The 19980-nt window shown below is 49.1% G+C and overlaps 1 long non-coding RNA gene across 1 annotated transcript in view; it reads right to left on the minus strand.

The window, feature by feature from the left end:
- LOC135965428 (uncharacterized) overlaps positions 1–19980 on the minus strand; it is a 60407-nt gene that overhangs the window by 24771 nt on the left and 15656 nt on the right. The window lies entirely within an intron of this gene.

Here is a 19980-nt window from a genome sequence, read left to right on the forward strand (position 1 = left end):
TGGTTCGCAATGCAGCAAGAATAACTGATACACTGGAGGGGTGAATATGAGCCAAAAAGAAGGAAGGAGGCAAAGATGGGAGGAAAGAAGAACTCAAAATGTTGCAGGTCAGGGACTTTGTCTTATTCACCGGAGTCCTGGCACATACTAAGTGCTCAGTTAAACCTTGTTGAATAGTGAATTAGTAAAGGGAGACAGAAGGATGGCAGTTTTGAGTGCACTGACTTCTTTTACGGCACATTTGGAGACAAAATGTCCAAATGTGCATTTGTCCAAATGTGCATCTCCAGGATGGACCCGGGAGAGACTATACGTTCCCAGACAGAACGCTTGGCTGCCCAAGAGCCTCTGAGGGCACGGTTGAAGAAGAAGCAATGGAGTCAATGGGTTTGACCTGGGCCTTAGGAGAACAGTTTGTTCCTGAACAACCAGCAGCCACCCTCCTGGGACTGAAAACTCCCAGCAGGGCAGGGCAGGGAAGAGCAGGGCAGGTGTGGAGTCCAGGAAAGAGTTTGCCTCAGAGCCGGGCCTCTGAGGACTGGACATGCCTGGCGCATGGCTAGAACACCAACCAGCTTTCAAGGGCCGGTCCAGTCGTCGTCCAACCGCCCCCACCCCCAGCTGTCACTTGGGTCTGCCTCGAATTGCTTTCTGTCTTACCCATCATCCCTTCCTTCCCAACTGTCCAGCCTTCAGCCTTGGTTTATTCCTGGGTTGTTTCACTTCCTCTGCTTCTATTTTCAGCAAACAGCCCGATCTCATTTAGGGGGCGGGCAGAAGAGTCTGTTTTATTTGCTTTTCATTTATTTTCTTCCTTTCATCCCATTCTTCTCCTTTTAACTAATTTCCTTCCAGGACTCTTTAATGTTCTTTATAATGCTTCCACTGTTCTTGTTAGAATTCTAGTCCTGCTCCCTGATATCTCCCCTGGGCTCTTTTGCTAATTTTTCTTCTCTCCGTGTGTTGCTCTCGTTCCTCTTCTTTGCCACTTTGTCTCTCTCTTTCTCATCTCATCTGCCCTCATGCCTTCAAGCTCTTGAGGATCTGCCTTACCCTCTTCCCCTCTGCAAATTCCTCTCCTGTTTTTTCCTCCTTCTCTCTGCTTTTCCTCCTCAAACTGGGTTGTGAATGTTGTCCGCCTCGGAGCAGGACACACTGTAAGGCCGAGGCTCCCCGAGGGCCGGGCTGTGATCATTTTATTTTTACAACGTCCTTGGATAGATGGAAATGCTTGTGCAGGGTGGGGTTTGATGCTGGCTGGGAGGGAACCAAGACGGCAAATAGCACTTGTGATTAATATAGGTCAGTTGTCGCGCTGTGTCCCAGTGGTCCCGGTGAGAGGAGAACCTTGTCATCTGGGGCCCAGTTTTGCAGAGGTGGCCTCCGTGCTGTCTAGGGGAAGTTGGGACTGTGGCAGGCGAGGGAGATAGGCCGGCTGCTCTTCTGGAACCAGAGGGCTGGTGCAAGAGGCCCTCCCTCCTCCTGCACTTCCTTGGGACCTGGGAATGCAGGAAGGGCCTTCATGAGGGCACTTCTCCTTCCTACATGCTGGATCCTGGGGCTGCACCCTTTCTAGCACAAGAATGGAATGGCAGGATCAGGCACACTGGGGAAACAGCAGCAAACACCTCTGCTCGTTCCACCAAAAGTGTTGAGTGCCCTTTTGGTGCCAGGCACTGTGCTGGGGCTGGGGACTTGACAGTGAGCAAAGCAGAGGTAGTGCCTGCCCTCACAAAGCTTACATTCTAAGAGGGAGACAGACGTTAAAAAACAAACAAGTAAAAATGCAATGGCAAATCATGCAGCGTGAAAGAGATGGCGTGCTGTAGGAGAGAAACCCAGGGATCCTAATTTAGATAGAGGAGCAGAAAGATGCATTTCTGAGAAAGTGATATGTCTCTTGCAATCTGAAGCAGGATGACGTGCTGTCCAGTTGAAGAGCAAGAGACAGGTATGTTCTAAGCGGAGTAGAGAGTATATGCAAAGGCCTTTGAACAAGAAAAAGCATAGGGTGGACAGGGCACGATGGCTCACACCTGTAATCTCAGCACTTTGGGAGGCCGAGGCGGGCGGATCACGAGGTCAGGAGTTTGAGACCAGCCTGGCCAACATAGTGAAACCCCGTCTCTACTAAAAATATAAAAAAGTAGCTGGGCATGGTGGTAGGTGCCTGTAATCCCAGCTACTCGGGAGGCTGAGGCAGAAGAATCACTTGAACCTGGGAAGCAGGGGTTGCAGTGAGCCGAGATCACGCGATTGCATTCCAGCCCAGGTAACAGTGTAAGACTCCATCTCAAAAAAAAAAAAAAAAGAAGAAGAAGAAGAAGAAGAAGAAGAAGAAGAAGAAGAAGAAGCAGCAGCAGCAGCAGCACAGGGTGACAAAAAGGTGAAAAGGTGGCCAGGGGCTGAAAAGAAGCTAAGGGACAGGGTGTCAGGAATGCATGTGAACCCATTTAACAGTTTGAGCAAGGAAGTACCATGATCTGATTTCTGTTTCAAAAACTTCCTTTGGCTGCTGTGAAGAGAAGAGACTGCAGAAGAACAGAGTAAGCCATAGACGACCCCTAAGGAGCATCTGAGTGGGAGATTGCAGCAGCTTAAACAGAGAAAATGCTAGCCAGGTGCAGTGGTTCCTGGACTCTTTGCTTCTCCTGGACACCACACTCTTGAGGTCCCTTCCACCTCTCTGATTTCTACCTCCCACCTCCGGTCCTCTGCTCATCCCATAAACATCTGCAAGCCTTGGGACTCCCTCCCTCACCCTTTCTTTCTCACCCGACACAGTTTTCCTGAGCAATTCTCTTTTCATTCTGCAGTTACCACCAGGACTAGTTTGGGTAATTCTAGAAACAGATAAACCCCCAAAGCTCAGGGGCTTAATGCAGTACAAATTCCTCTCTGCCTTACATAAAGTCCATTCAGTAGCAAGAGGAGAGAAGGGGGCTTGGCTCCCTCTGGTCATCAAGGGATGCAGGCTCAATTCACTTGGCTGTCATTGACCCTGAATCTGAATCTGTGCTCACATTGGACAAGAGCAGGGTTGGGGGAGCCTGTCCGCTTACTATCCTATCACCAGGGGATAGTCACCCTACCTCTCTGAGCATCCTTTTCTTCATCTGTCCAGAGGAAGAGCATGCCACCCACCTTGAGACTCTGTTGTGAGGTCCCATAAGAGCACAGACAAATGATGATACTGATAAGTAAATTCTAGGTGGGCAGGGACAGGCTTCCTTCTCTCACATTTCCTGAGTCCAGGAAATACCTGCCAGTTGGCTGAACCCAGGAGTTGGAGATGTGGCTAGGAGATGGAATCAGACACCATCGCAAGTCATGTTCTCAGGGTGGCCTTGCTGCTAGGGACTGTGCAGGGACATCCCGGCCAGAAGGCAGCTGTGTGACTGGATCCTCCTCCATAAATTCGTGGCCAGAGCATAGGAACTCACCCAGAGAACTGACTCAGCCTTCTGGCTGGCTCTCAGAGCCTGTGCTGGGGCTGCAGCAGGGCTGATGGTCAAATCCATCACCCACAATCAACTGCATGACAGTGGGCATATGTCACCAGCTCTCAAAGCCAGACAGGCTCTTCAAAGGGAAGGAGGACTGACATGGATTGAGCACCTACTGTGTGCCAGAAGTTTTCTTAAGTGCTTTACATCCACCATCGTTTAAGCCTCACAGTAGCCCAGGAAGGGGCGGGAGGTCATCGTTCCCATCTCACAGGTTAGGAAACCAAGACTTAGGAAGCTTAAGATTGCAAAATTTCAATAAAAGCAAAACAAGAAAGAGGAAGCCCAAAGCATGCACACTTCAAACGCCCAGTGGCTTATTTTTGAGCTCTCTCGACCCACTTCTTTAACTCTCTTAAGACCATATCACCGAAAGGAAGGAGGCAGGGCCTGGGAATTGGAACACCTGGGCTCACTGTCCAGAGCCAGCACTTGCTAAATGAGTCATGTTGTGCAAACCACTGTAACCTCTTGAAGACTCAGTTTTCTCATCTGTCAAATGGTCACAATCACGCTGCTGTCCCAAGGTCAAGGGAGAGGAATTCACAAACTGCCAAGAGCTCAACATTTTCTTTTCTTCCTTTTTTTTTTTTTTTTTTTTGAGCAAGTTTCGCTCTTGTTGCCCAGGCTGGAGTACAATGGCACAATCTCAGCTCACCACAACCTCTACCTCCTGGGTTCAAGTGATTCTCCTGCCTCAGCCTCCCGAGTAGCTGGGATTACAGGCATGTGCCACCACGCCAGGCTAATTTTGTATTTTTAGTAGAGATGGGGTCTTGACATGTTGGCCAGGCTGGTCTTCAACTCCCAACCTCAGGTGATCTGCCTGCCTCGGCCTCCCAAAGTGCTGGGATTACAGGAGTGAGTCTCACTCTGTCACCCAGACTAGAGTGCAGTGGTGCCATCGTGACATATTGCCACACTCGACTTACCAGGCTCAAGAGATTCTACCACCTTGGCCTCCCGAGTAGCTGGGACTATAGATGTGCACTACCACGCCTGGCTAATTTTTGAATTTTAATTTTTTTGTAGAGACAGTGTCTTGCTAGGTTGCCCAGGCTGGTCTCCAACTCCTGGGCTCAAATGATAACTCCTGCCTTGGCCTCCCAAAGCGGAGTAGAGAAGGGTTGAGAGAGGGAGTCCCAAGGCTCATAGATGTTTACGGGATGAGCAGAGAACGGGAGGTGGGAAGGAGAAACCAGAGAGTTAGGAGGGACCCCAAGAATGTGGCGTCACATCAGCCAAGGGAAACAAGGGGTTGGAGAAGGGAAGAGGGGTCAAAATGCCCGAGGCTACCCAGAACTCCAGTGACTTAGATCTGAATGTGTCTGTAGTATTAGTAACATAAAAGTACCCGATGCTCCGGCTACGATGGGTTTACTGGGGGGATGGGGCAGAAATAAGATGACTCCAGCTTCAGAAAGTGGGTCTGAGCATAGACAATGGCTGCAGGCCTGGTTTGAAAGCCTGGGCTGCAGAGGGCCATAGAGCTGCTGGAGGGTTCAGGGCACTTTTGTTAAGAAGACAGAGACTGGGGCATGTTTATAGCCAGGGAGGAAGAACCAGGAGGAAGAGGAGGCACTCAAGACGCAGAGCTTCATTTTTGCTGTATCTATGCCTTTCATCTCAGGCTGTCTCCAATCCTATTTGAAAATAGAGTATAAATAAATGATCAAATAATAAGACAGTATTCATTCCCCACCAGCCAGTGACCCTGAAAAGGTCTTCACAACCACCTTTGTTATCTCCTGGCTTGTGTCAAGTTTACTCTGTCCTCCCCACAAACACTGACTGGGCACCTGCCCTGTGCCAAACCCCAGGCCAGGTCAGGACACAGAGCAAGAGCCCAGCCTCTGCCCTCAAGGAGCCCGCAATCTGATGGTGCAATGGACACAGAGCCATGACCCAGGGGGACACTGGGACCCACACACTGAGAAATGCCATAGGTATGTCACTGCAGGAAAGGAAGAGGGATTAAGTGTTTCCCAAGACTGAAGAGGGTGGGAGTGTCCTGGAGGGCTTCAGGGAAGAGGTGACACCTTACCAGGGCTTTGAGTGACACCTAAGAGTCCACTGGGCAGAAAGAGGTACAGCGTGTGCAAAGGCCCTGAGGTGTGACAGAGCAGGAGCCTATAAGGGCTTTGGCATGGGTGGAGCCCAAAGGTGAGAACAACAGCCGAGCCAGCAGCTTCCACTGCAGGGTCATTCTTGTTTTCTGCAGATTCTAATGATGCCATGTACAGGGCATGAAATGATGCTCTGTGGCTCCAGTGTCAGGGAGAAATTTGAGGATACAAGGAAAACTACTGGGGATTCATCCACAGGGTGTCCACTGCGTGCAAGGCGGTGCTCCAGAAGTTTGTGAGATTTGGGGACAAAACAGGCAAAGAGTTTCACCCTGGGGGAGCTGACATAAGTCAGACAACAAATAGTAATCATAAATCACCTTCAGGAAATTCTCCTGAAGTAGATAAGTGAAATCCTTCCATAAGGGTATCAGAAGGTGATACTTGCTGTGAAACAAAGAAAAAGCGGGACAGCATGAGGGAGAGGAAGGGTTTAGGGTGTGAGATGTGGACAATGCAATCTTAGTGTGGTCAGGGAAGAAGGAGCTCACTGAGCAGACTCGCAGGAGATGAGGAAGTGAGCTGTGTGCGTAGCGAGAGGGAGGAGGGAGCAGCTGGTGCAAAGGCCCTGTGGCAAGAGCCAGCCTGGCGTAGGGGGTGACAGCAAGGGACCAGTGTGGCTGAGCAGAGCAGGCAGAAGAGTGCTGTGGGACCTGAGGCCAGATCAGGAGGGTCCTGGGGGCCCTTATACCTTTGGCTTTTACCCTGAGCAAAATGGAAGTCATAACCCAGGCTTGAGCAGATAGGGGACACAGTCTGACTCCTGTCTTCAAAGGATCATCCAGTCTCTGCATGGGGAAGGGATGAAGGTGGGGCCGGTATAGGAGCTGGCAGCAGTGTAGGAAGATAATGGGGTAATCCAGGCAAGAAAGGATGGTGGCTCAGACCAGGGTGGAAGTGGTAGAAGAGAAAGAGGTGACCAATTCCTGAACCATGCTTGATTTCCTAATGGATGAGATGTGGGTGAGAGAGCAAGAGAGGAAGCCAAGGATGACTGCAGGGCTTTGGACTGAGCGTAAGGAGGATGGAGTTGCCAGCCTGTGAGGCGAAGGAAGTTGTGGGAGAAGCAGAGTCAGGGAGAGAGGGAGCCCAAGAGTATGGATGTATGGGGCTTGAGGTGCCTTCCAGCCATCCCAGTGAGGTGTCAAGAAGGCTGTTGGAGAAGCCCGTCTAGGATGCAGGAACCGGCTGTACTGGAGATAGAAATCTGGGAGTTGGCAGGGCGCGGTGGCTCACGCCTGTAATCCCAGCACTTTGAGAAGCCGAGGCTGTCAGATCACTTGAGGTTAGGAGTTCGAAACCAGCCTGGCCAACATGGTGAAACCCCATCTCTACTAACAATACAAAAATTATCTGGGTATGGTGGTGCATGCCTGTAATCCTACTACTTGGGAGGCTGAGGCAGGAGAATCACTTGAACCCGGGAGGCGGAGGTGACAGTGAGCTGAGATTGCGCCATTGCACTCCAGTCTGGGCGACAAGAATGAAACTGTCTCAAAAAGAAACAAAACACAAACAAACAAAAAACCAGAAATCTGGGAGTCATCTGTGCATAGCCAGCATGCGTGAGGATGTTCCCATTTGTCCCCAAGGATCCAGACATGACACAGGGAGGAGGTGAAGGAAATATAAAATAGAGACAGGAATATTTTGCAAAGAGCATAATCAAAGCCATATTAATAGGAGTGCGTGTGTTTCTCATGTTGATCAAGCTGTGCTGTCTTAGAAAATCAAATACTTTTGTGTTTACCTTGAAGTAAATCTAAAGAAACCAGCCAGCACTACTGCTAATGTTGAGACACCAACTGGAACCCAAGCACCTTCCATGTTTTCCCAGCAATGTCCCTCGGCCTCAATTTATTCATCCATAAAATGGGCACACGCCTCCCCATAAGAATGCTGGGAAAAACGAACTGTGACAATGTTTGATGCTGTGGCTTTTATGATTAGGATTGCCCTTACTATCATTAAAGGGCCGGGCACATCGTAGGTGCTCAGAACAATAAGGATCATCACACTTCATAACACCAGTTGGGGAGGATGGCGAGTCCAGCCCTTCCTGGCTGACGCCCCTGGAACACAGCATAGGTAGCAGCTGCCAGGCGGTCACATGGTCAATTAATGCCAGCTGTGGTGAGTGCCCATCTGACGCCGCACGAGCATCTGCCTGGTAGAAAGCAAACCAAGACCTGTGAGCTCAGGCTTCATGGGGATCCTAACAGCCCCAAGGCCTGGGAGGGCCAGACCTGGCCACACACCCCAGCCTGGACCCTGATGTGAACTGGAGCCCAAGACGAGAACAGTAATAAGAATGACAGAGTCATTTGTTGAAAGCCAGGCCCTGTTCTGAGTGCCTTCAATGTCATAATTCATCAATACACAGAGAACAGAGGGGGTTCCCAGCAGGCAAAGAGCAGGATCCCCCAACACCACGCTCAGGGTACCAGAGAGGATTATTTTATTGCAAACAATGGAAACCAACTGTGGCTGACTGAAGTAAATAAAATGGGGAGGCCGGGTGTGGTGGCTCACGCCTGTAATCCCAATGCTTTGGGAGACCGAGGTGGGAAGATCACTTGAGGCCGGGAATTCAAGACCAGCCTGGGCAACATTGAAAAAAAAAATAAAAAAGTTTTTTAATTAGCTGGCTATGGTGCTGCATGCTTGTAGTCCCAGCTAGTCAGGACGGCTGAGGCAGGAAGATTGCTTGACCCCAGGAGTTTGAAGTAGGGGTGAGCTATGATCACATCACTGCACTCTAGCCTGGGCAACAGAGCAAAACTTCCCGTCTATAAATAAATAAATAGATAAAATAGGGGTGGGGTGATTTATTTGGAGGATATTGGCTAGCCCACTGAGTGGGATCTGAAAACCCAGACCTGAAAATGGGCAGGAACTGCAGCAGCTCCCAAGCCTGGGAAGCTGGAGCTACTCAACGGCCTGGTCGGTCCAAGGCTGGAATGACTGCTCTTTGCTGTTTGCTTCTCTCTCTTTGGGGATGGGGTGCTTGTCCCTGTTGCTCTCTGTTCCTGGCTCGGGGTCCAGGACAGAGGGTCTGATGAGCTCAGTTTGGGTCAGTGTCTAAGGGAGGGCAGGGGGCCTTAATGGACTGGACCTCAAGACTGCACCCGATGGGGAAGAAGCAATGACTCTAAAAGACATTAGGGTACTGGAACTAGAAGGAGGAGGAACAGACTCTGGGTGACCCTAAACAGCAAACGTCCATGACTCCTCGGTCTCTGAAGACAGGCAGACCCAGATCCAAATCCCGATTCTGCCACTAGCTGCCCATGTAACCTTGGACAAGTTCTTTTGTGTCTCTGAGCCTTCGCTTCCTCATCTGTGAAATGAGGGTTATGAAACCTGCGGTGAGCGTCCTGAGAAGGCACTGTCCAGGGGCTCTGTGAATAGGACTGCATGTAACAGGATGCTGGGAGGTCCTGGGGGCTCCTCCCACCCCAGAGTTTCACTGGGAAGAAGAAAGTTATTAAATCCTCCAGAGCCATCTCAAAGAAGGTCTCCTTCTTGGAGTCCTAGGATTTCCCTTAGCTCCAGCGACAAGAGACACCAAACCGATAGGACAGCATTTACCAGGGAGAGATGCAAGAGAGGTGTTGAGGGAAGTAGGCAGAGTGCCCCACTGTCTTTCTATGAGACCAGGAGCGCCTGACACCTAATCTCACCTGCCCCTCCCCAGGTCAGGAACCATGAGCAAGTCTCCAACCACTCCGAGCTGTTAAGCCTGCAATGCGCCCTCAGCCACCAGGTTTTAACAACCCTGTGGTGCGTGGAGAAAGCAACAGTGGAGATGGCAGGGCAGAGAGGAGGGTGACCGCTGTCTGGTGTGGCAAGGACTCATATGTTTCCTGTGGCTTGGGTGGACATCACAGTAGGTGGTATGGACTTAAGCCAAGGTCCACCCCACTATCAAGATCAGGGGCTCTGGGAGCCAGAACTGTCCCACTTGTCTGAGAGAATTGGGATAAAAAGGGAGAATTTGAGCCAAAGCTGCATCTTCCAAGATCCCAAGAACTGCACATGCATGCATGCACACGTGCACACACACACACATTTAACGTGTGCACATATGTGCATGCATACACTGCCCACACATGCATGTACATAAGCACACACTGCCCAAACAAGCACAGGTACACATATACATATGTACCTGCACATGCACATGAATGCTCATGTGTACATGCACATACTACTCACACATGCATGTGCATAAGCATACACTGCCCACACAAGCATATGCACACATACACATATGTACATGCTCATGCATGCACACATGTACACACACTGCTCACACATGCATGTACATAAGCACAGTGGCCACACAAGCAATGCAAACATACACCTATGTACCTGCACATGCACATACATACACATGCATGCACACATGTACACACACTACCCACACATGTATGTACATAAGCATACACTGCCCACACAAGCACATGCACACATACACATACGTACATGCCCACATGCACACATGCACACACACATACACGTGCATGCACACATGTACATGTACACACTACCCACACACACACAGGCACACGTACCCATATGAACATGCCCACACATGTGCACACGCACATATACATATGTGCACACATGTGCGCACACTACCCCCTCACAGGCACACATACACATATGTATGCACACATGCACACTGGCGCACACATACATATCCATGTGCACGTGTACATGAGCACGTGTACATGCACACATGCCCACACAAACATATGTACACATACACATATGTACATGCCCATATGCACACATTCATACACATATACACATGCATGCACACATGTACATGCACACGTGCCCAAACACATGTACACATATGCATATGTACATGCCCATACACACGCATGCACACACACATACACATGCATGCATACATGTACATGCACACACTGCCCACACATGCACAGGCACACATACACATATGTACTTGCTCACACACACATGCACACACACATACACATGCATGCACACATGTACATGCACATACTACCCACACACGCACAGACACACATACACACATGAACATGCCCACACAGGCACAGACACACACACATACTCCAGAGGGAAGCACCCAGTTTCATATGAGATTGCCATTTCGAAATGAACAGGATTGAGTCTTACAACAAAACAAGATTGTTATTTTTAATAACTAAAAGTGACTGGAAAGTTATCGAATGAGGTGTCCTAGAGGAAACCAGCTACCCAGCAAGAAAAACGAAGCTCAACAGAGCACAGGGGATCAGTTATTAGGAAAAAAAAAAAAAAAACCAGAACAGAATCTTTTCCTATTTACCTCACAAGCTGAGGTTCCTCACACAAACTGGCTCCATTAATTACTATTATCTCCCAGTTCCAGGCTGGGAAGCTTGCTTGGTGTCCTCCCAGCACACGGAGGAAGCTCTATTAATTTGAGAATCTGAAGTTTAAACAAAAAAACAGGTGAGTCGGAGACTTTCTCGCTGCAGCCTATTGCCTTTCTATCACAAAGTGTGTCTGCAGGTGAGTTCACTGGTCTGAAGGATCTGGAGGAATTTCTAAAACTGTTCAAGGCACAATAACATTCTCCTGCTAACATTCTAATTTCATTCCTCCCCTTCTCCCAGGCGACTCCGTTTCCTTCCAAATTAAGATGCAGTATGAGAAGGCACCAAGGAACTGGAGGCAGGAGCTCCAGACTGGAGGCCAAGTGCTATCATCTGCAAGCTGTGTGACCTGGGACAAGTCTCTGCCCCACAGATCCCAGCGACCTCACCTGCAGCGATCATAACACCCAGCTCAATGAGTCCATGTGAAGAAATGAGAGAGACTATGCGAGAATACACATGGTAACCTGCTAGACATGTGTGTGATTACCTAGAGACTAAGGGTGCTCCCTTGGGGTCTGAGTCCCAGGATCACCATGCCTCAAGCCATGTGACCTTGGGAAAGCCACCTGCTCCCAGGCCTCAGTTTGCTCATCTGTCAAATGGAAGGGATGCTGGCATTTCTGTCAGTGGTGTTTCAGGGATAGGATAGAAGGAGATAAAGCATTGTGAGGCCGAGGCAGGAGGATCACTTGAGGCCAGGAGTTCGAGACCAACCTCGACAGCCTTAGCAAGACCCCCATCTCTACAGAAATAAAAATCAATTAGTCAGGTGTAGTGGCGCATACCTGTAGTCCTAGCTACTTGGGAGGCTGAGGTGGGAGGATCTCTGGAGCCTGGGAGGTTGAGGCTGCAGTGAGCTATAATCGTACCTTTGCACTCCAGCCTGGGTGACAGAGTGAGACCCTGTCTCAAAAGGAAAAAAGAATGTATTTGACCGTTTTAAAACCAAAGCAGAGCACATGGTAATCACAGTCATCAGTATTGTTTCCTTTAATTGCAACTCCTCAAACCAGGGATCCAAGGGACATCAAAGACACACCCAGGGTCTTTGACCTCAGACTGGGAACGGTTGTGTTACCCTTTCCCTCTCTCTCTCGGGCCCAATGGCTCATTCTAAAGGTAATGTGAGTGATTACCTCTAGTAACCTTCTCTTGACTCCAGCTGGCTACCCCACACCAGAAATCAGACCTGGGCTGTCGAAATAGCTCAATCACTCACTCAGGACCGGAGGCGGCAGCTGATAGATTTTCACCCCTCTTCTAAGGAGACAATAGATTGTCTCCACTTTGGTCTACTAGAGAAGCTTCCAGGGGTTTTTATTTTGTGAACATCTATTTTGTGCCCGGCTTCTACCAGCTAACTTACTCTACTTAGGGGACCCCTGCGGTAACACACACCATCACCCTGCTTCCCAGGTGAGGGGGGCACGGTTGCTATTGCAGCAGTGCTGGGATTGGAGCCCAGGTCTGTCTGCCCCAAGCCCACTCCCTCGCCTCCCCGTCCCGGTTTCGGCTGCCACCAGGCACTGAGCTTGCCACCTGCATGACCTTCCCCTCTCCAGGACAGACTTTGCTAGAAGGACGAAGGACGTGCCACCCAGGCATTTCCTCTGATGACCGCAGGATGAGTCTTCCCCATTCACTCATCCTGCTGCCCGTGAATCAAAGCTTGTCTTTTTTTTTATTCTCTGCCTCCAGCCCTTGAGTTTCCAATTTCACCATTAGCTCATTGAACAGTGGCAGCGTTCCCGAGCCTCGCTCAGGAAGACTTCATCTTCCGCAGGACACAGAGGGAGCACAAGGAGGTAGAGCCCGAGGGGACTGGAGCCCAGCCAGAACTGCACCACCGCCCGTGGGGCTGCCCAGAGGCAAAGCCTGGGGCCCGCATGGCTCCCTGGGCTCCCTGTGGCTCTCCGGGCCTCTGTGTGCTCTATAAACCAAGGGTCGGCATCCTAAGCCTGGCAGATGCTGTATGAGTACAAACTGTAAAGTGCTAGAGGTATGTGAGGGGTAGGTAGGGACTGGGCAGAGGAAGGGGCTTATACACAGTGAAACGCCACACCCATGCCAGGTGCTTTTGCAAATGCCAGGGAGTAACGCTGTGCCTTTCGCAATGCCCAGAGAATGCCCCAGCATGGAGATGAGCCATGAGGCCCACGAGAGTGAGAGAAAAGGGTAACACAACCGTTCCCAGTTTGAGGCCAAAGACCTTGGGTGTGTCTTTGAGGTCCCTTGGATCCTGATTTTAGGAGTTGCAATTAAAGGAAACAATACTGATGACTCTGATTACCATGTGCTCTGCGAAGCGCCCCAACTGCCTTATCTCCTTCTATCCTATCCCCACAACACCACTGACGGAAATGCCAGCATCCCTTCCATTTGACAGATGAGCAAACTGAGGCCTGGGAGCAGGTGGCTTTCCCAAGGTCATATGGCTTGGTGCATGGTGATCCTGGGACTCAGACCCCAAGGGAGCCCTCTTAACCTCTAGCTGGTGTGGGGGCAAGCACAGAGCATTGTGCCCCATCCAGAGAAGGGTCCAGGGAATATGGCTTCTCTACATCTCCCTTCACCACCACACCTGGCCAAGAGGAGCAGGCCCAAGCCCAAAAGAGCTGTCCGCACTGGACTGTGCCACAGGATAGGGGGGTGCCTGCCGGACACTTGCATCTAGAGGTAAGTGACCCTCAAATCATGCTCAGGCTAAGCTGAAAGCAAAGAGGATACTGCAGATCTCAAGACAACTGAAACACTGAAGAAATTAGGCCAGGCATGGTGGCTCACACCTGTAATTTCAGCACTTTGTGAGACTGAGGAAGGAGGATCACTTGAGGCCGGGAGTTCAGGACCAACCTGGGCAGCATTAGCAAGACCACCATCTCTACAAAAATAAAAATCAATTAGCCAGGTGTAGTGGCGCACGCCTGTAGTCCTAGCTACTTGGGAGGCTGAGGTGGGAGGATCGCTGGAGCCTGGGAGGTTGAGGCTGCAGTGAGCTATGATCACACCATTGCACTCCAGCCTGGGTGACAGAGTGAGACCCTGTCTCAAAAGGAAAAAAGAATGTATTTGATCATTTTAAAACTAAAGCCAGTTAGTGTAATGCACTGTCAGAAATAGTTACACTCCCATTCTTTTGCTATCTGTGTGGTTTTATCTATTGATTGATTAATTGACTGAAACAAGATCTCGCTCTGTTGCCCAGGCTGGATTGCAGTGATGCAATCATCGCTCACTACAGCCTCATATCCCTGGGCTCAAGGGATCCTCCTGCCTCAGCCTCTCAAGTAGCTGGAACTACGTGCACACACTACCGCTCCCAGGTAATTTGTTTTTCATTTTTTTGTAGAGATGGGGGTCTCGCATTGTTGCCTAAGCTGGCCTCCAACTCTTGGCTCAAGTGATCCTCCTGCCTCAGCCTCCCAAAGTGCTGGGATTGCAGGCATGTGCCACTGTGCCTGGCCTTTTTTGTGGTTTACTATCCCTGTAGGCTCTCCAAACCCAAGATGTCTTGAGTTCCATCTAGAGGGTCTGAAATCTCCCTGGACTGAAAGTCAGGAAGACCTGGGCTCTTATCTAAGATCTACTAACCCCTACTTGCTGTGTACCCTTGGGTGAGTCCTGGTCATCTCTGGGCGTCAGTTTCCTCATCTATGAAATGAAGCAATAGACTCACCTGTCCTCTAAATGCCTCCTCACTAAGGCTTTCAGGGAGCCCAGCGGGTTGCATGTCACAGGTCTGTGGTGCTGAGTGCCAGTCTATATATTTCTTTCCAAATATTTATTAAGCACCTACTCTGTCAGCTCCTATAGATGCATAGCCTCAGATTATTAGTTCAACCCCATGCAATAGAAATGGAAATGGAAGCATTCCATAGTTTGGAGAAGGAAGCAGAGGTTTCAGGGGGTGAAGTCATTCGCCCTTTGTCTCACAACGGCATTCAAACCCAGGCTCCAGGTCTGAGCCCCTTCCATTTCATTCTGCTACCTCCCCACATAAGGAAAGCAGGAAATGGAGAGAAAGGCTGCTTCTCCCTCCACATGACATCCTATGAGGCGCTACAATTGTTATTCTCATTTCACAGAGCAGGACACTGAAGCACAGGCAGGTGCCCAGAGTCACACAGGATCTAAAGCCCCCTACAGTCATGTAAGCTTAACCATGGGGTTGACCGGGCTCAGTGGCTCAAGCCTGTAACCCCAGCACTTTGGGAGGCTGAGGCGGGTGGATCACGAGGTCAGGAGTTCGGAACCAGGCTGACCAACATGGCGAAACCCCGTCTCTACTAAAAATACAAAACAATTAGCCAGGCGTGGTGATGCACACCTGTAACCCCAGCTACTTAGGAGGCTGAGGCAGGAGAATCGCTTGAATCCTGGAGGTGGAGGTTGCAGTGAGCCGAGATGGCATCACTGCACTCCAGCCTGGGCGACAGAGCAAGATTCTGTAAAAAAAAATAAAATAAAATAAAATAAAATAAAATAAAATAAAAAGCTTAACCACAGGGCTGCACTGCTGCCCCCACCTCAAGGCAGTCAAAATAGGAGGGGAAGGAGACAGCAGGAAGCTCACAGATGCCAGCCAGTAATTAGGTATGAGACTGCAACACTGTGGAGGCCAAGAGTATCTGAAAAGGGGCTTTGATCCCAGACCAGGACAGCAGGAGGCTGCCTGGAGGGGCAGAGACATGGAGGATGAACAGGATTTGCCAGGCAGGGGAGGAAGAAGACATCCCAAGAAAGAAACCAGCAAATAGCAGGCACAGAGCCCCTCATCCTGTGTGGGGGACACTGTGCCGCCCGGGTGAAGGATGCAAGCTTGGAAAGCTTACTGCTCTTCCCGAGGGAGGGGAGAGACTAGGAATGGGGCTACGGGGACCAGCAAGGTGGGAAGGAATGCCTGCAGGTAACAGTGCAAGGAGGGGTGGGGGTGGAGAGATGCTAAGAAATTAGAGCACTGTTTCCCAAAGTCAGGTTCCAGATTTTTGGGTTCTGTGGTCACTTAAGTCTGGATGCCTGCCTTCCGCATCGCTCTCTGGGAGAGTATCAGGCACAGGAGCCGAGGCGAGGCTCGAAGTCCCGCAGCCATAGAACCTGTTCAGCTGTTTCGTGCAGGTTCTTAAACTTGCTTTGCCACAGAACCCTCGTGTGGCCATTTTAATTTTAATTTTAATAACTGTATCTAAGATCCAGTGGAACTCACTTGCCGCCAGATTTACCATGAGGCAAGTGAACTGTGGAAATGAGTGGATTGAGCAGAAGTGAATCTGTGGTTCCATAGCATATGCCTGCTCATAGTAGGTGCTTAATAAACCTTTACTGGAAAGACCCATGGGCAGAGGTGAGCTCACCACCTGCCGGCAAGGTTTGGGGTTCTATGAGAGGCTTCTGCTGCCTCCTCCCTCCACGCCAGACCTTTTTACCCATGGGTGTTTATTGGCTTTGCTACGGGCCAGGTGCTTTCTGACTTGCTTTGCTTACAACAGCTTATCAAATTCCCACTACCCTATGAGGCACCGAGAGGGTGAAAAACTGGCCTATGGTCACTCAGCAAAAAAAGTGGCAGAGTTTGCATTTTGATCCAAATTTGGCTTACTCCAGAATCCCCTTTCTTCGTCATTAGATTTTGCTGAGTCTCCAAAATCTACCCTCATGCATTCACCTCTTTGGCTTAACTGCTTCTGTTAAACATACACATTTGAGGTCTGTGTTATACTAGCAGACATTTACACTTTAGTGTGAATGTATATTTTGAAAAGACTACCTGAGGTGTGCATATACTATTAAAATGCCAATATTCATATTACCGCTAGTACTGATATTATCCCTACCAATGTTTGTTATTTATTGAATGCTTACACCATGCCAGGTACTGTTACTAGCCTGTTAAAGTTATTAAATCATTTAGCTATCACAACAATGTGGTAGTTAGGATAATTGTTCAACAAAAATTCACTCCCCTCTGTCTCTCCCTAGGGGCGTACGCTTTTCTCTCCCATTCACTTGCTTTGGCCAAAAGGACTTCCCTTTAATTCTCCTCTTTGCCATGAGAACATGCCTTATGTAGCCAGTGGCCCAAAGAAGATGAAAGACAAATGGAGAAGACCTGTGCTTAATCCATAGCTCAGAGCCAAGCCTAGCAAACCCTGCCTAGATAAGCCAAACCCAAGCCTCCTCCTCCCCAGCCTCTCTCCAGATGCATGAATGAAAAAAACAGTAGTAGTTGTTGATGTTACTAAGTCTGGGGGTGGTTTGTTCTGTAGCAATAACTGACTAAGGCCCACAGGTGCTACTAGAACTCCTTGTTTACATATTTTTAAACCTGAGGCATGAGGAGATTTAGTAACTGACATGTGTTCACAAAGCCAGTTAGCGACAGCAAAAGTTTGAACCCAACCAGTCTGGTTCCAGCACCTATCATCATACGATAGGACTTGGGAATCTTAAAGAACAAGTCCCGAAAGCTTGTTAACATAACTAACCAAAAGAGGCAAATAACGGCTTGGTTTACGTCCCAAGTCAACAGCAGATAGCACCTCCAAGCCAGAATCCGAACATGGTGGGAAAATCCCAAGATTGACATGAGCTGAAATAAGAGGTTTCGTTCTCAGCAGAGCTTCAAGGACTCTTCCCAGAGAAGGGGCACAGAGAGAGGAGTGCAGAGAGTAGCAGGGCCAGCGCCAGTGGGTCATTAACAGTTGCGGAACGTGATGAAGCTCATGGCCACCCTCTGGTAAGATGTCGCTCATGGAATGTGTCCCCATCCAGCCTCCTGAGGAGGAGAGAAGGAGACAATGGTTCAGCGGAAAAGGAGAGCAAGAAAAGGAGGTAGTTTACATACGAGAGATGGAAGGAAGCTGTCTACCCTGCACCATGGAATTCCTTTATTAAAATAACTTTGGGCCAAGCAGGGTGGCTCATGCCTGTAATCCCAGCATTTCAGGAGGCCGAGGTGGGAGGATCGCCCGAGCCCAGGAGTTTGAGACTAGCCTGGGCAACATGGCAAAACCCTGTCTCAAAAAAAAAAAATTAAAAAAAATTTAAAATGAGCCGAGCGTGCTGGCATGTGCCTGTAGTTCCAGCTAGTTGGTAGGTTGAGGATCCACTCGAGACTGGAAGGTTGAGGCTGCAGTTAGCCATGACCTCGCCACTGCACTCCAGTCTGGGAGGCAAAGCAAGACTCTGTCTCAAAAAAGAAAAAAAGAAACCCAACTTCGAGAATATCACGTTGTGAGTCCCCTGTGTTTCTTTCCGTGTCCTTGCTGAGCCAATAGAGTAATCAAGGCGCAGAAGAGGGATGGGGCTTACTCCAGATAAAATAATACTGAGTAATTTTCTGAGTCAATAGGAATCCAGATCTCTCCAGAGCCCTGGACCAAGCATAGTTTGAGGATGCCATTCGACATCTGAATGTGAGCACTACAAAGGCCCTTTGGCTTCCTGGGGTCCAAGTTCTGAGAGATGGGGAGATGAGGAGACCCAGAAGGGCCAATGACTGGTCAAAGCCACATGCAAAGCCCACCAGGTTACTCTACGGATTGGAGATTATCTGTAGCGATATCTTTTAAAATTTCTATTCCCACTTGCCTCCCTCGTCGCCCCTATGGTTCTCCCACCCTTTCTTCCAACACCCTGAAAACCTTCTCCTGAACCCTAAGTAGAGTGTTTCTTGCCCATTTCTTTCTCCCCCTTTCTTTTTGATTCTGTATCCCTAAGTTCTCAAAAAACTCGTCAAGAATCAGGAAAACCTGATTAGATGACAGCAGGAAAGCAAAGGCCAGGAACAGCCATTCATGAATAAATTTGACTTGCTCTTACCCAAAGAATAAGCTTCAGTTTATAGCCTCTCCTTTTTGTTCACCTAATGCTCCATCCTCATTCTCTTCTCCCAATACACAGCTTCAGGGCTGATACTACCATAACGTGAACCAAGCAATTGTTTATGCCCCAAAACCCCATTCATGCACAATTAGCACTCCCCAGGCTTAAGTCACGATGGCAGAAGGATCTATTGACCCGCACATACACACTTCTACTTTACCCAAATAAGTGTGGTTTGTGTGAAGGCTACACTACAGATGTGCATGTGTAGCCAGCCATCTTTTCAAGGGAAACATGGTGCTCAGGGACATTTTATCTAGAGAATCCATTGAACTTGACATTGTCAGAAATTTATTTAGGACAAATGCAAACTAGCAGGAACTGTGTAAAATATTCAGCACACAACATGAGTTGGACATAATCAGGTACCCCTGCCTCACCCTTGAGAATCTGGCTTGTGGATACTCTTCCGACACCTGGACCATTTGACCACAGGTAAATTCAGCTCATCAGAGGTCATCATCACCTGGGCCCAGCCTGTCCCACACACAGTGATCTGTCTAAACTGGCTCTCAGAACTCACTAACCAGACTGTGCTTCCAGTTGATGTGGTATTTTATAAGCAGCATAGATCAATTGGAAAAGTGAATTATTCCTGGTTAGTGACTAATAATAAGATAATAACATTATAACCACCTCCCAAAAAATGTGTAGGAGCTGAAGAAAATGTAGCAAGGCAGAAAAATTGAATTAAGTTATGCAAAAAAAAAATCAAGAGTGGGTGACTTTGCGAGAAGGCAAAGAGCAGTTAATTTGGCTTCAGAATTAAATTACTCCTCTGTTATAGATGAATTTAGCACCACAAAATGTAGGTAAATGTATTTAAATGATCATAGAGCTTATAAATCCAATAAATCATTATGATCTTACTGAGATGGCTCAGTTCACTTTTTTTGAACCTAAAAACACCTCATAACAGCCTGCAGTGAGATCTGGGGCCTGCCGCTGTGCCCAAACAGGTTTCACCCTTGCCCACTGTGATCCTTTCTGGTTCAAGCTCAGCGACAGCACTGGCCAGCCTCTCCGTCTGAACATCTTTCCCATATGTCCGTG

The sequence above is a fragment of the Macaca fascicularis genome, chromosome 10 (genome assembly GCF_037993035.2).
Source record: "Macaca fascicularis isolate 582-1 chromosome 10, T2T-MFA8v1.1".
Classification (NCBI taxonomy): domain Eukaryota; kingdom Metazoa; phylum Chordata; class Mammalia; order Primates; family Cercopithecidae; genus Macaca; species Macaca fascicularis.